A 16,523-nucleotide genomic window follows, 5' to 3' on the forward strand; every position below is an offset into this window, starting at 1 on the left:
ATGCCTGAATTTCATTAGCTGTACCAAATGGGAAATAACCATAAGATAGAAGACGCGTGGGAGAGGATGGGTCACCCAAGAATATGGGTTGCCCAAAATAAAAATTTTGACATTATGGATGAGATCCAGAGGCCCCTCTTCTGTGGAGGAAGATTCCAGGATCACTGAGAAGCCCCAGCATATTAAGCTTGACGTTGCCATCTTCCCCTACTGTCAGCAGATCTGTACACTGCCAGAAGCTATGGTGAGTTTAGTTGATGTCTGTGAACTGAGTATACACAGAATAGTAGAGCCCTTTAGAACATTTCCCCAAGTGTAAGTTGTTTTTTATAGTGACCCTTAAGATGCAGAGAAATGCATTTCTAAGTAGAAAAAAAAATCATGGATGAAACTATGAAAAAAGTCATATAACACAATTCAAATATGTCATAAACACATTACTGAGTGTTGACCCTAAAATAAAGGTGTTATTAAAGTTTGAACTGTGCCACAATTAAAATATATCACAAACATATTATTGAATTTTGACTCTGAAATAGTCATGTTAAATAGTTGTGTTTAAAATATTGGCTATAGCCATACAATATAGATTATTTCTTGTTCTGAGTTCAGCTAGTTACGAATGCTGGAGAGACTGGTCCCCCCAACTATGCTGATATATATTCCAGGTTCTGTTGCTGATTCTACTACACCTTCACCACGATACTATGCACATTCTTACTTACTCTGGGTTCTTCCTCTGTTTAATACTGTAGCAACTTTTTCTCCAGTCACCACGCTAAGTTAGGCTGGCTACTGAATGACAAAAGCATTATGAAATTCTGAAAACTGAAAATTACTATATATATCAACTACATGGCACTTTAATAAGACATTCTACTAAGCCCATTAATATCACTTTTAATCCTAACAACTCTCTGAGAAAGGTAAAATTGATCCCCCACTACTCACAAGAAAAGAGAGTCTCTAGATTAAAAATTACATTTCTAGCAAGCAGTGAACTCAGGATTTGAACACATTAGTCTAACTTCAAAGTTTGGGACCCTTCTACTTACATAAATCACCAGCCACACCAAGGAGTGATTATTTTACTAAATAAAATATTTTCAGCACAGTTATTTGATTGCTTTGTTAATAATAAAGGCAATAAATAGCTCCTGTTGGGTCCCAACCATTACTTCCCACACATTAGGTCATATAATCATCATGACAACCCTATGAGGGAGACAGTATTAGCCTCATTTTACAGATGAGCATGCTGAAGCTCAGCAAGGTTAAATGTTGTCCAAACATCACATCGTAAGTGGCAAACCTGATCCTTTTACCCATGTCAGCCTTCCTTCATAGCCCATTATGCCAATACTCTGTTTCTGTAAGTGTAATAGTTTACAATTCTGTGTGAATAAGTTTACTGTTTGGGACAAAATGTCCCAAGCTGTCCCCACCATCTCCCCCTTTTCCTTGAACCCCATCATCCAACTACTTATTCTGGCCTCTCATGACAACACATCAGCTTCCCAATCACCTCTTATTCTGAGGTTCGTGGTCCTGCCTTCCCGCAGGATTGGCCCAATTCCATCCCTGTTCCCAACATCTGTCTTAGTCTCCCCTGCTCCTCTTCCCAAAAATCTTTGCCCCAATGGCTGCCATTTCTCTCTCTTCCTTCCCATTTCTACTTAAATCCCCAAATGTGAGAGAAAAGAAGGGCAATATGAGAATATTACATATGAGAAAAAAGGTACATTGTGTGTAAAAAGAGCAGATATTGCAACAGGGAAGGAAAATACATCCTGACTTATTTGTTGGTCACTGGGTTATGTTAGGAACTAATAATAATAATAATTTCATTGCTTGGATAGCTTTGTAGAAAAGTTCTCTCAGGTCAAATCCAGTGAATTTAGTTGGTAAGGCAGGTAATTAAAAAGTGTATTATATTATATTTTCAAATAGATATAGTTTTAGTTCTATTACTTGTACACTAACCATGGGCAAGTGGAAGTCTTTAAATGAGTTAAAAAATAAATGAACATCTTAACAGTTAAAACATAAATGAGTACCTTAAAGTACTTGATGTTACCTGAAAATTTTTTCTTCAAATAAATAAAAACTCCCTTGAAATACTGTGAATATTGTGACTCATTGTCAGATTCTGAGAGAGGGAGTTTACTTAGTAAACGTTGACTTCAAACCAGCTGATGTCCAAATTATTTCAAAATGTAAAGTCTTTGAGATAAGGATATGAAAACTATCGAGTCTGAATGAATGAAATTTTATTGTTTGACTATGGCAAATTACCATTAGGAGCAGAATTATGGAAAATATCCTATAATTAAGAGTGACATATTAGCCCTCACTGGTGTGCCTTCAGTTGGTTGGGCATCTTCCCACAAAGCAAAAGGTCATCGGTTTGATTCCCAGTGAGGGCGCATTCCTGGGTTTCAAGTTTGGTCCCTGGTTAGTGCATGTGCAGGAGGCAGCCAATAGATGTTTTTCTCTCACATCGATGTTTCTTATCCTTTCTTTCTCCCTCCCTTCCCATCCCTCTAAAAAGAAAGAAAGAAAATCTTTTTAAAAAGTGACATATTAGTCACCAAATAGTAATCCCATACCAGCACATTTTTATGAGAAAAGCAATTGTGGAAATGCATCCTTTTTTTTAGCAGTATTCCACCCTCTGGTCCACTACTTACCAATCAAATTTTCTCATTTGAGAAATCCAAACGAACTGCACAACTAGGCAGAATATAAGAATGTAAGATGCAATTTTTCCTAAATGTGAAATATTTTATGATATTCAGAGTTAAAGAAATACTATATGAGGAATCTAAAATTCAGGGCTTTTTGTTAATTTAGTTCCTGTTAAATAAAGCACTTAAATTCTTTGCTGGCTATGGCTGGTTTAATTTGAAGCAAGGGTGATATCTGAAGCTAAAGAAGTGACGTCATACCCTACAACATGTATGTTGGATTCCTCAATGCCTGATGCCAACTGTATAAAGATATGCTTTTATTGAGTTGGATTAAAAATGTATACAATGCTAGAAATTATTGCAATATGTTAATCATCCTTTAAAACAGTGTTATGAGCACAAGGGTAATCTTAATTAATCAGCAGAGGGCACATGGAATTTTTATTAGCCAGAGTCTTTTAATATATTTTCCATCTATATTGAATATGGGGAGGGGGAGAGGTGAGGGTTGCTATCCAAAATTCAAGACCCCTTTTCCTTGATGGGAAATTCTGTCCAGCATACAGGCTTGTTGAAAGAATCTGTCCACTCGTCCTCCAATCTTAAGAAGCTGAAAGTCAGACCTTTCTCAGCTCTTTTCCTCTCCTTCCACCCATCCCTTTTCCAGCAGTCCTGGAAGCCAGGGTCCAGGCAGGTGACTTGGGCTCTTCTCAAAAATCCAAGGGAAAGATCCAAAGACAACAGGATGGTTGACATAGTTGGGGTGGCGAGGGATGCCCGTGGCCTTGCCCGGGCCATTGCCCCTGCTTCTTCATGGCCAGAGCCCACCTGGCCTCAGCTGCTCGAAGTCTGTGAGCCCTCTGTGTCCTGGCCCAGGTCAGCCTCTGTGTGTTGCAGTGAGGAGCTCTCCCCAGAGCAAATGCACAGCCTTCATCTTCCTCATTTGAATCTTGCTGTTCAAATCAACTAACCAACTAAACGAAGCAAACACTATCAAATACACATTCGACAATGCAGACCACTTAATTGGTATCTTCATTTTAACATGCAATGCAGTGTTTCTTATCAATTGTTTAATATTCGTGGCCAGAAGAAAAATAGGAAAAAAAGGAAAAACATATATAGCGATTTTAGTGAAAGAGTCATTCTCAGAAATGTGAATATAAAACTACGCAAATGAGAGAGATTCAACTTTGCATATTTGAATACATATCTAAATATTCTGCCTGTTACACTATAACTTAGTCAATGTCTCCTTTTTCTCTTGGACATATTTCTAGAGTCTAAATAAAAAAACCTGGTAAATCATTAAATCTTGAACCCCCACTCAGCTCCAAATTGTTTTTAAGTAGTAACTGTTTTCTATTAGACTCATGCTTGTGTTTTTATTTATAGAATAAAAGGATTTTCAATGTAATGTGAAAACTTATGATAGTTTTTTATCGATCTACAAGATCATTGAGATCTTTTATAACAATCCAATTTCCTAACCAATTATTCCATATTATTCAGAATTATATTGAGAACACAAGGTCATGGAATCCTACTGGCCTTTCAAATATATCAAACATAGTTGAAAGACTGAAGAGTATGGGAAAACACCATAATGTCTGTCCTCACACATGGCCTCCTCTGGATACTGACCCTAGATCTTTATATAAAAATTGGGGAATGCAGCCCTGGCTGGTGTGGCTCAGCTGGTTGGAACATTGTCCCATAAATGAAAGGTTGTGTGTTCCATTCCCAGTCATGGGACATGCCTGGGTTGTGAGTTTGTCCTGGCTAGATATATAAGATCCATGGTCCAGGCACATGTGATCCTTGGTACAGTCATGTTCAGGAGGCAAACAATCGATGCTTCTCTCTTGCATCGATGTTCCTCTCTAAAAAGCAATTAAAAATGTCCTTGTGTAAGGATATAAATGAAAAAATTATAAAAATCAGGGATTACTACATGGGCGTCACTTGGCTCTCCTTCCACCTGCCTGCCATGTCATCACATTGGCACTTTGAGGAAGAGAGATGTAGGAAAGAGAAACAGGGTCATGGAAAAAAGGTTCTCTGAGGAAAAAACTGTGTGACCACTGATGTCTGCAGTTATGGATTGAGATCATGTCATCTGTTGGGGTTCTTTTCTGTAGTGAGGTCTGATTTTATTGAATTAACATTTTAAAAATAAAGCTATTTCAGGATAGGGGCCAGACTGCAAAGTGCTGTACATGAAAGTTAGGAAGCGGATCACAAAGAAAGAAAAGCACCAGCGAAAGGCCTTCTGTTTGAAGATGTTGGTAAGGTTTAGTCTTTTTTTACCCCCAGTACAAATGAATTTCCCCATGTTTGAAGGTAAAGGAGAAAGAGCCAAATGGAGGATAAAAGTGAAATTGTTGAAAGTACCTGGGGCATGTTGGTGTGCGCAGGGTCCAGAGCACCAGCACAGAGATTGGTTCTAAAATAAAATGAAAGCACCACTGTTTCCCCCTCCTTCCTCCTGGCCTCAGGGAACCATGAACCAAACCAGCCACTGTCTGAAAAGGGTGGTCATTCCAGGTATAAACATGGCTTCGCCTCCCTCCATCCTGCACCAGCCCCTGGATCATTCATGTCATTGCCCACTGTGGGAAGAACGGGGCAGGAAGGAGAAACAGGGTCCCAGAAATAGGTTCTCTGGAAGAAAGCCCATGGCCACTGATGCCTGAAGCCCTCCAGAATGCCACAGCAATGCTATCAGTCCACACCCGTGAAGTCCAAATATCTGAGATTAGATGTAAAGGCTATGTTGGACTGCTGAGAAATAAAATGAATTGTCATGGTAGAGAAGATTTCATGTAGGAAATGTTATCCAGCTTGAGCCTCTCCCTTATAGCTACCTACCACAATTATTTTTGTAATAAAAATGAGCTCCTGGAACAAACTAATTACATGGGAGAACAACTTACACTTCACTGCAGTTTTCATAATATATGTTTTTTCATCAAATATGAGCTAGCCAAAGTAATTAGGAATAATGATTAGCAAAGTTCTTTATTAAATATGGATCTAAGTCATTTAAAAAAAACAAAGCATTTCTTTTGAAAATGGCTTTAAATCTACATTTTCTTTCAAGCAATAATCTATTTTCCCTTTGACAACAGGTTTCTGGGGACAGAGGGCTGATCTGAGAGAATATAACTCTTCTTCCTAAATACTACCAAGTTCTTCTTTCCTTTCATGATGGAACTTTCTGCAGGTTGGTAAAGAAAGTCTTGAAATGTGGCTGCTTCTTCCTAACAGAGCACTGAAAGAAGAAACCACTGAAATTCCAGTACGAATCATCTGCAGTTCAGACTTGGGATTCACCTCTAAATTTGAAAAAGCTTAGACCACTCAATAATGCTGTTTTCAATTCTCAAGTTATACCAGGCTTCTAAGAAATAGCAGCAGGTTTCAAAAACCTTTGCATCTACTCTTTATACCTTTACATTTTAAAATATTTTGGATGCTTCAGAGTAAACAAAAATAAAATCCATCTGACTGAAATTACATTGTCTCTTGTGAACTATTTAGATTTTGTTGTAAATTCCACAATATAAGTGGGTAAACAGGTGTTTGTCTCTCTTCATTTTTTGTATTTTGGATGAGCAGGCTTATAGAAAAACTTGACTGCTAAAAAGACCTCCCAAAACAACAATGATGAAATTTAAAATTTTGTTTTTGAATGTATTAAATTTTAATTTTATGTGCAAATTGAGATATAATTGACTAGAATTTCTTCCTGTTATTGAATGATTATTTTATTATTTAGATTGTCATGGAAAATGTAGCTTTTAAGCACTTTAGTGTGGCTATTAACAGTTTCAGTTTATTTTTTTTCCCTACAGTTTCAGCCACAAACATTTATTGTGTGGCTACTTTGTGCCAGGCACTGTGCCAGTTGTTGGGTATACAGTGAAAAAAGAAAGCAGCCTGGTTCTTGCTTTTATGTGACTGTTTAGTGAGGAGAAATTCATCTCAAATGATCTAGTACAATGTTCTCATTCTCTTGTAGACTGTCTACCTTCTGCATAATACAGGCTCTTTCCCTCTATGCCCCGCAAACCTGACATTTTCCCTGTAACTCTGAGGCAAGACAGGGAGCAAACACAACTGCAATCACTTGACTTTACCAGTCCTTACTCCTAACAAACATAAAGATAAGGCACTTTCAAGTTTTTGGTATGACCTCATCTGCTTCACATAGAAGCAAGAAGGGCTAGGTGACATTCTGGAAGCTTCTAAACATATACAGATGATGGACGTGGATTAAAAAGGGAGGCAGAGGTCTCCTTTGTGAATCAGGACACATGCCCCTTTGCTAGCAGTTCGTATCAGCCTTGCATCGCAATACCAAAAATATTCCCATCGTTTGTAACATTAATCACAGCCTCCTGGTGAGATGGACCATTTTATTACTCCCATTTTACTCCAGAGAAATAAGAAACAAAAGGTTAAAAGACTTTCCCAAAGTCAATAATAGACCTGGGACCAGGAGTTAGAGTTTATAAATCCCTATCCTGTGCTGAGCACTCTCAACCTTACATTTCACCTTGCAAAAAAATCAGGGTTCAATTTTGCTGTTCAACTAATTGGTAGTTAGGCCCATTAGGCAAGAAGGCAGCATCTTGTTCAAAACATAGTCATTGTTTTATTTCTGTTTCAATCTAAAACTCAATGTTCTTCCAAACTTCTCAATACTTTCATGAGGAAGTCCTTGGATTGCCATTTCAACCTGTGTCTACTCCTAGGTATTATATATCTGCAAAATTTCCCTGAGAAAATATTACTTAGGAACTAATGAAAACTTTAGAAAAAGGGGAAAATGCTCTTAATAATGAAGACGCCATTTAGCCTGATTTTGTTAAATATATAAACATGCACACACACTCTCATGCACACATGCCATAATGGACTGTAATGGATTTGATAAAGTAGAAAACTTACTGCAGTATACTACCCCCTAATCTGAGGTTATGAAGATGTTAGGATCCCTAAACTGTGATGGTTTCAGAAATGAGTCTATTGGGTTTCTTCTTTCTATTTTGTAAATTGACTAGTTTTTCACTAACAGCTGACAGAGTGCCAGGGAACTGGCTCTTCTGTTATTTTATCTGATCCCTGAAGAGACCATAAGCTCCCTGAGGGCAGGAGCCACCTCATCCCCAGGGCAATGCTTGACACATAGCCAGAGATGAACACAAAATTAATTGGAAAGAGACTCTGTCTCTAGTATACCATGCAGCTTTTGTATACTCTTAAATTTAAATAACATTGATTAGAGGCAAATGTTTATGGGACAAAGGAAAGCAAGTTTTTATTTTACAGTTTAGAGTAAGGGAATTACATAATTTAAAATAATGCTTTCTTATTTCAGATGGTGAAATCAATGAAAAATAGCCACATGCTCCCAGGAAAACTGAACTTAGTATTGGTTATAAGGGGCAAATCCTAACTGACTTTTAATGATACTTTCAAATTTACTAAACATTCCTACAACTTTAAAGTTTAAATACTACCTAAGGGCTTCCATGAAGCTCTTGTACAAGGACAGAAAATGTTGTATGATTTGGATTTGACTTTGGTGAAGACTGAAATGATGAGTAATGGACACAGTCATACTGCCCCCAGGTGGTGTCATGTTCAACTATGCTCAGAAACTTTTATCAACCTTTGAGTAAAACCCAGACAGATCTTTTGCTTCCATAGCAACATCTTCAAAGGGCTCTTAAGTTTAGACTTATAAACTTAGTCTCAGGCTCCCCCTCAATTTTCGTATATTGTCCCTGTCCTGGGAGGAAGGTAAACTTCTTAAAAGCGGTATTTTCGGATTCCAACTGAGAACTCAGCAAGCCTGATAGCCCAGGTGTGAAATGATGATGAGCGGTGAAGACAGTCCTGGGTTCTAAAATCAGCATAAAGGAAGTTTTATATCATCAGCCATTCCTACTCTCCATCCCTCAAACTTCCACATACCCACATTCCTAACCCAGGTATGATATAGCAGCTAAAAGACCATGAAGGTCATGTTTAGCTTTAGTTGTCATAAATTTGTGGCTTAGATACCAGAAATGACCTTTCAACATGAGGGTTTTTCTAGACTAATGTGGATTAGGAATACAGTATAGTCATTACTAGGTTAGTCTAAAGAAAACTGGTTATGTCACTGACAGACCTCACTTTCCCTCTAAGGATCCCCAAATCTACTCATGAACTGGAGCAGTTGTTAAAACTTGGTGTGTGTCCCCATCCACTGGATGGGACAAACAGGAGGACTGTGAACCTCAGGACCATTTCTTTGTTGTACTGAATGCCTAGGGGCTGGGGCTGGGATTCCCGTACTTAGAAGATCCACCCCTATTCAGCATTTCTTAAAAAAAAAAAAAAAAGGCTAAAGGCTAGCGTACTTCTACTTCCCTAATATCTCTCAAACAAACAGCATCTGGTTTCTGATACCTTGTATCTCTTGCTAAGTGGCCGTAGACCTGGCACGAGAGGCAGAGACCTTGGTTCATTGCTTGGCACCTTCTCAGCACCTCCAAGCCCAGCACAAGTAGTATCCATCAGCAGATCACTTTGTAGCTCATGTCATGTGGCTCTGGACGGGGCATAGGTGGCTGTTGACCTTGGCCTGCACTTCCCAAAGGGCCCCAGAGACAATGCCTCAGGTGGCCAGCTTCAGACCATAGTGGAGTACCACTCTACCACCTCCACAAGAAACATGCTCAAAGGCAGACTCAGTAGGTACCTGAATCCCATTAAAGTGAGTTCTGCTCCATGGGGTCAAGTCCCTGAACAGCAGATCTTCCACAGTGGCTGTGGCCAGTCTTTTAGTCAATTGATGTGGGCACATCCCACTGATGTGCTGAGAGCAACAGAGGTTCAACTACAACTGGAAGGTGTACGCAGACCACACAAAGTGGGAACACACTTGGAGCACTTAGCTAAGGTAACCAGAGAGGTTGTGCCATTGGGCCCTGCAAGACACCTACTACATAAGGCCATTCTGCCAAGCATGGGAGATGTAGCAGCTTTACCTAATAAATAGAAAAAAACACAGGGAGTCAGCCAAAATGAGGGGACAAAGAAACATGTCCCAATGAAAGACTAGAGCAAAACTCCAGAAAAATAACTAAGTAAAATAGAGACAAGCAATCTACAGGTGCAGAATTCAAAACACTGAGTATAAGGATGCTCAATGATCTCAGTGAGAACTTCAACAAAGAGATAGGAAATATAGAAATGGAGATTTAAAAAAACGTAAAAAAAGGACCAGTCAGAAATGAATGATATGGAAATCCAAGATGGTGAAGGAATAAGTAGAAGGTACACTAACCTCCTCCCAGGGACAATCTGGAATTTCAACAAAATTGTAAAGAAATCAGCCTGAATAACCAACTGAACACTAGCTGGAGAAAAGCCTCATGACCCTGGACAGACAGAAGAAACCACTTCACCACAATGAGACTGGTAGGAAGTGCAGAGGAGGCATCAGAAGGAAGGCTGGGCTTCCATGGGCTGCAGCCAAAGTTCTGGAGGGATGTTTCAGTTGCTGGAAGTTTTCCCCTGAAAATTTTGGGGCCTAAACTATAAGCTGGGCTCTCCAACCTACAGCAGCAGAGGCAGAAAGAAATCCAGATAATATCCAGCTGTGAAAGCAGCAAGGTTTCTGTTTGCCAGGGAGAGATGGCTGGAGATTCAGAGAGCCTCTTAAGGGACCAATGCACAAAATTTCATTTGCTGCCACCTTACCCTCAGCTCTGGCAGAGGGATGGCAGAGTAGACTAGAGACGTTTGAGGAGAGTCTAGGGTTGGTAGCTCTGGGGAGAGAACTGAAGGAACAGCCACCAGGATCCTTGTGCTGAGTCATTTCCCATACCACAGAAACCATCTTTCTCAGGCAGAGCACTCCTCTCTGAATGGCATCAACCTGAGGGGAAGCAATAGATCCACCCACAGGAATTACTCTGCCCGCCCCCCCCCCCCCCCGCGGAGCTTAAGCTAGGAGGCTGATTACAGCTTGAGGCTATATCTCTGATTACTTTAAAACTAAAGGAGATCTCTGGGAGCTCTAAGAGACTTCAGCTGACCCATCCCAGGGCCTGACGCAGACAAAAGCTGGCATTGGTACACGGCATGGTTCTTTCTGCACAAAAACAGGCCCAGCAGAGGGAGCCACATGCTGTGGATGGCTGATAGCGCCAAAGAGGTTGGCCAGGGCCAGTCACAAGCAGAACCTGACAAAGGCATACACCAGAGTCTTTGCAGATATACCAAATATAGGAACAAATTCAAAGAAGCAGCCAAAATGAGAAAACAAAGAAACAGACTCCAAGCGAAAGAACAAGAGAATTCTCCAGAAGAAGAACTAGATGAAATGGAGGCAAGCAATTTATCAGATTGAGAGTTTAGGGTAATGATTATAAGGATACCCAACAGCATGAAAAAAGCCATGGAAAACATAAAAAAGGACCAGTCAGAAATAAAGAATGCAATATCTGAAATAAATAATACACTTATTTAGTTAAAGTGTATAAGCAGGGAATAAATAGTAGGTTAGATGAAGCAGAGGATCAAATGAGTGTTTTGGAAGACAGGTAGAAAAAAACACCCAGGCAGTGGACAAAAAAAAAAAAAAGAAAGAAAGAAAGAAAGAAAGAATTTTAAAATAATGAGGAGACCTTAAAAAACACTTTGGACAACATAAAGTATAATACATCCATATCATGGGAACACCAGAAGGATAAGAGAGTAAGCAAGGGATCAAGAACCTATCTGAAGGAATAATGACTGAAAACTTCCCTCATGTGGTGAAGCAAAAAGACACACAAGTCCAGAAAGCTCAGAGAGTCCCAGGCAAGTTGGACCCAAAGAGGCCTACATTGAGACACATCATAATTAACATGACAGGCTTGAAGACAAGGAAAGACTCCTATAAGCCACAAGAGAATTGCAGGTAGTTACATACAAGGAGCACCAGACTGTCATCTGATTTCTCAAAAGAAACATTTCAGGCCAGAAAAGAGCAGCATGAAATATTCAAGGTAATAAAAAACAAGGACCTACAACCAAGGCTACCTTAACCAGAAAGGCTGTCATTTAAAATTGAAGGAGAAATAAGGAGCTTTCCAGACAAGAAAAAGCTAAAGGAATTTGTTAACACCAAACCAGTACAGCAATAAGTGTTAAATGGCTTGCTTTAAGAAGAAAGAAGGAGGAGGAAGAGGAGCAGAAGGAGAAGAAGAAGAAACAAAAACAGAGGAAAATAGTCTAAGAATAAAATGGCACTAAATATGTATCTATCAATAATCACCTTAAATGTAAATTTCTTAAATCTCCAACCAAAAGACATAGGATAATTAAATGGATAAGAAAACAAGACCCATACATACGCTGCCTCCAAGAGACCCATCTCAGAGTGAAAGATACACACAGACTAAAAGTAAAGGGATGGGAAAAGATAAGCAAATAGAAAGGGGAAAAAAGCTGGTTCTTATATCCAACAAAAGAGACTTTAAAACCAAGGCTATAGTAAGAGACAAAGAAGGACACTACATAATGATAAAAGGAACAATGCAACAAGAGGATATTAACCCTAGTAAACAATTAGGCACCCAACATAGGAGCACCTAAGTATGTAAAGAAAGCCTTGATGGACATACGGGGAGAAATTGATAGAAATACAGTTATAGTTGGGAATTTTAATACCCCACTGACTTCAATGGATAGATCTTCCATATAGGAGTAAGCAGCCTTAAATGATACACTGAATTAAATGGATTTAATTGATATCTTCAGAGCATTTCACCCCAAAGCAGCAGAATATGCACACTTTTCAAGGGCACATGGGATGTTTTCAAGGGTAGACCACACGTTAGTACACAAAATGAGTATCAGTAAAGTTAAGAAGACAGAAATCGTATCAAGCATCTTATCTGACCACAATGCTATGAAACTAGAAATCAGTCACAAGGAGAACACTAAAAAACATGCAAAGACATGGAGGCTAAATAATATTTATTAAACAATGAATCGGTCAACAACGAGATCAAGCAAGAAATCAAAAGATAGCTTGAAACAAATGAAAATGAGGATATAACAATCCAAAATCTGGGGACACTGGGAAATATGAATAATAAAATGGCAATAAATACATATCTATCAACAATTATTTTAAATGTATATGGATTAAATGCTCCAATCAAAAGACATACATTGATGAGTAGACAATAAAACAAGACCCTTCTATATACTGCATACAAGAGACTCACTTCTGATTGAAAGAGACACACACACTGAAAATAAATGGATGGAAAAGATACTTCGTGAAAATGGAAAGAAAACAAAACAGTACAAGCAATACTTGGGGTAGCAATACTTGTACCAGACAAAATAGACTTTAAAACAAAGAGTATAACAAGAGATAAAGAAGGACAGAAGGACCCAGTTATTCCATTTCTGGGTATTTATCTGAAGAAACTCAAAACACTAAATAAAAAAGAATATGTATGTGTGTGTGTGTGTGTGTGTGTATAATCTCCATATGTTTGTTGCAGCTTTATTTACAGAAGCCAAAATAAGCAACTTAAGCCTCCATCAATAGATAAATGGATAAAGAAGAATTAGTACATATATATAGGAATATAATTCAGCCATAATAAATAATGAAATTTTGCCATCAACAACATAGATGAACCTAGAGGGTATTGTACTGAGTGAAATAAGTCACACAGAGGAAGACAAATGCCATATAATTTCATTCATATGCGGAATCTAAAAATAAGCAAACAAGTAGAACAAAAACAGACTCATAGATATATAGAGACAACTTGGCAATTACCAGATAGGAGGTGGTTTAGGCGGCTGGATGAAAAAGGTAAAAGGATTTGGAAGTATAAATTGGTAGTTAAAGAACAGTTATGGGGATGTAAAGTACAGCATAGGGAATATATTCAATAATACTGTAATAACTGTGTGTGGTGTCACATGGGTGATAGATTTATTAGGGTGATCACTTTGTAAGTTATATAAATGTCTAATCACAGGGTTGTACATCTGAAACTAATATAATATTGTACATCAATTGTAATTTAAAAATAAAAAAAATCTAAAGAAAACCAAAAAAATTAAAAAGGCTGTTTAGACCAGCAAACTCTTGAACTCTGGGACCTATGAAATGGTTAGATGGCTAGCTGATCACCAGAGGTTTGCAAGAAGTTCCCAAAGGTGTTGACTGTTTATAACTAGGACTAGGGGACTGGGCAAGTAGCCCAAGACAAGAAAGGAGAGAAAGCCATAAAGGGATTCTTGAGGCTTGCTAGTTCATCAGCTTACACAGGTGGGGATGAAAATAAAGCTATCAGAGTACATATATCCATGGGGAAAATTGACTGCAAATTGTTCTCAAATGACATATAAACACAAGCCAACATCACTGATTTTGTTGCCCTGCAGTGTTGATTCAGTTGAATCTGGCTGGTTAAAGGGGTTTGCCCTCCCTTCATCTCCCTCATGCCCTGCCCCTCCACTCCATAGGTGTTGCTTCAGGAATTGCAAGCTCAGCGGTGTATGACCCTGCCACAACCCCCAAACAGACTCTTCTGGTCCATTTATAGGAGACAATAGGGATACCCAGCTTGACAGTAAACAATAGGGGAGGATGGGACCCCATGATAACTCATATTCTGACATCAGAGGCTCCTTTGGCCATTGGTTGGGCCATACTCCTTATCCCAGCACGAGTGACTCAAAGAACAGTGATGGAACTTGGTTCCCTTGATCTTTGTTATCTGCCAAATAAACATATCCCATGTGGACCTTCTCTATCCCAGTGGATTCTCAACTTCAAATTAGGCCGTGAGCATATGCAAATTTATTTCTTTCAGCTGCTCTGCCTTCATCAGCCTCCATCACCTCCCCTTTTCTCAAGTCTCATCTGGGCCTTTAAGAGGTTGCTAAGAGGTAGGCACCTCCTCCTAATTCAGACATACAATATATTGATATGTTTGTTGGGCACTCAAGCCTCATTGCTATTTCCCTGTTGTTCTGTCATATTCATTACATTTTTAGTTTCTTTCATTTTTCTGTATATACTTCTGAGTGTACATTTGCCAAAACAATTTTCTCAATGAAATAATAACAAAGACTTATAAAGCTACATGGAGCACACAACCCAAAGCACTCTAGTTTGCCTCAGCATTGTGGTTTGGAGCATATTCTTTTATACATATTCTTTTATACCTTTTCAGAGTCAGGAAAATAATTTTATCAGAGAAGTGGTCATTAGAAGATCTGTTTTTCAGAAATCAGGCAACTTGGTTTCATGTCATTATTTTCATGGATCACAAAGCAATTTACCTTTACTTTGCACCATAAATAGGTTATTTACTCATAAGATTATAATGAATAGGATTCTTGTATTTAAAGAGATAAATAGCAAATGCTTCATCCTGGTATTCAAGTCCCTGTAAAACACACTTTTTAAACTATTCTTCACGATGAATCCTTGTTTCCCCAACAGATTATATTTTTCTTTCTGACCCTGATATATATGGTGTTTATTACCAATTTAAAGTGTGTACGCATACTCTTCCTTCTCTAGAATACAGCTCCTCATCTCCTTCATACATCTATAACCTGTTCACATTGCCTACTCCAGCCTAAATCCAGGACAGTGTACAGAAGTCACCCTCTTGGCTGAACCACAGCACGGACTCCATACACACACAGGCATACAACCTGTCACTTCACTTTTCCACCCATCTATTTCCTAATTAGATTGTAAGCTCCTGCTTACAGGAGCTTAAACGGACCTTGCCATCTACTTTTATATTCCTATTAAGCACTAAGCCCAGGGCTATGCTTATCTTGAGTGCTTAGTAAATAGACAATGGATGACAGAAAAACTAACGTAAGTCAATGTAAAGAGAATTGCAGAAAGATAGTTTCCCAGCACAAAACTTAGCTGTCTATGGCTATAAAAGCTGTTCAGGTAGTCCCTGGATTGCAGATCTGACCTTTACTTTCCTGTAAAGACACAGACTGGGTTTGCAAAGCACACCATTTAGTAGAGATTAGGAAAAGACCTAAGTAGTTTGATAGCCTAATCAACTTGACAACTTGACAACTCTCATTCTAAATCCAGTTCAAGGAGAGAGTAGGGCCTCTCTTTCTCCCTTTGCTTTCCCTGTGCAAAGTCATATTAACTCTTGATTTTTCAGGGGTAGGTTCTCAGTTGTGTGGTGACTTTATTTCATTTGCCTGCAATTTCCTCATTTATAAAAGGAGGGATTTGGAATATTAGATCGTTCTCCAAGATTCCACATCTTGTGTCCGTATAACCCATCTTCTTTCTCTGTCACCCTTTCTTTCCTCTCTGGCTCTCACCCCATTCATCAGTTTAATGTCCATTAACACCCATTGCTACCAGGTAAGGAAGGCAGTCATTTTACTTGTTCTTCAGGCCCTCTTGTAGAAATGCTATAGATAGAGCATCAATTTAAAAATAATTAAAATGCAGTTCCTTAGCTTTCATTTGATCATGGCTCTGTCATTCCTCCTACAGTAACTTAGCTTTTACAAAGCTAGTGGTACTTTAAAAAGATGGGCCTCCATTGGGGGGAAAAAAACTTCAGAAAAAATAAAGTGCACACTTTTCTAAATATATTTTTGATAATCTCTTTTTTTTAATTAATGGACTTTATTTTAAATCCACATTCCTTTTTTTTCATTTGTATAAAATTTTTTTATGAGCAATTCTTTTTTTAATTAATTAATTTATTTTTTTCGAATACATTTGTCTCTGCCTTCCCCCCACCACTTTCC

The sequence above is a fragment of the Pteronotus mesoamericanus genome, unplaced genomic scaffold, assembly GCF_021234165.1.
Source record: "Pteronotus mesoamericanus isolate MK-2021 breed Mesoamerican mustached bat unplaced genomic scaffold, CSHL_Meso_final contig_130, whole genome shotgun sequence".
Classification (NCBI taxonomy): Eukaryota; Metazoa; Chordata; class Mammalia; order Chiroptera; family Mormoopidae; genus Pteronotus; species Pteronotus mesoamericanus.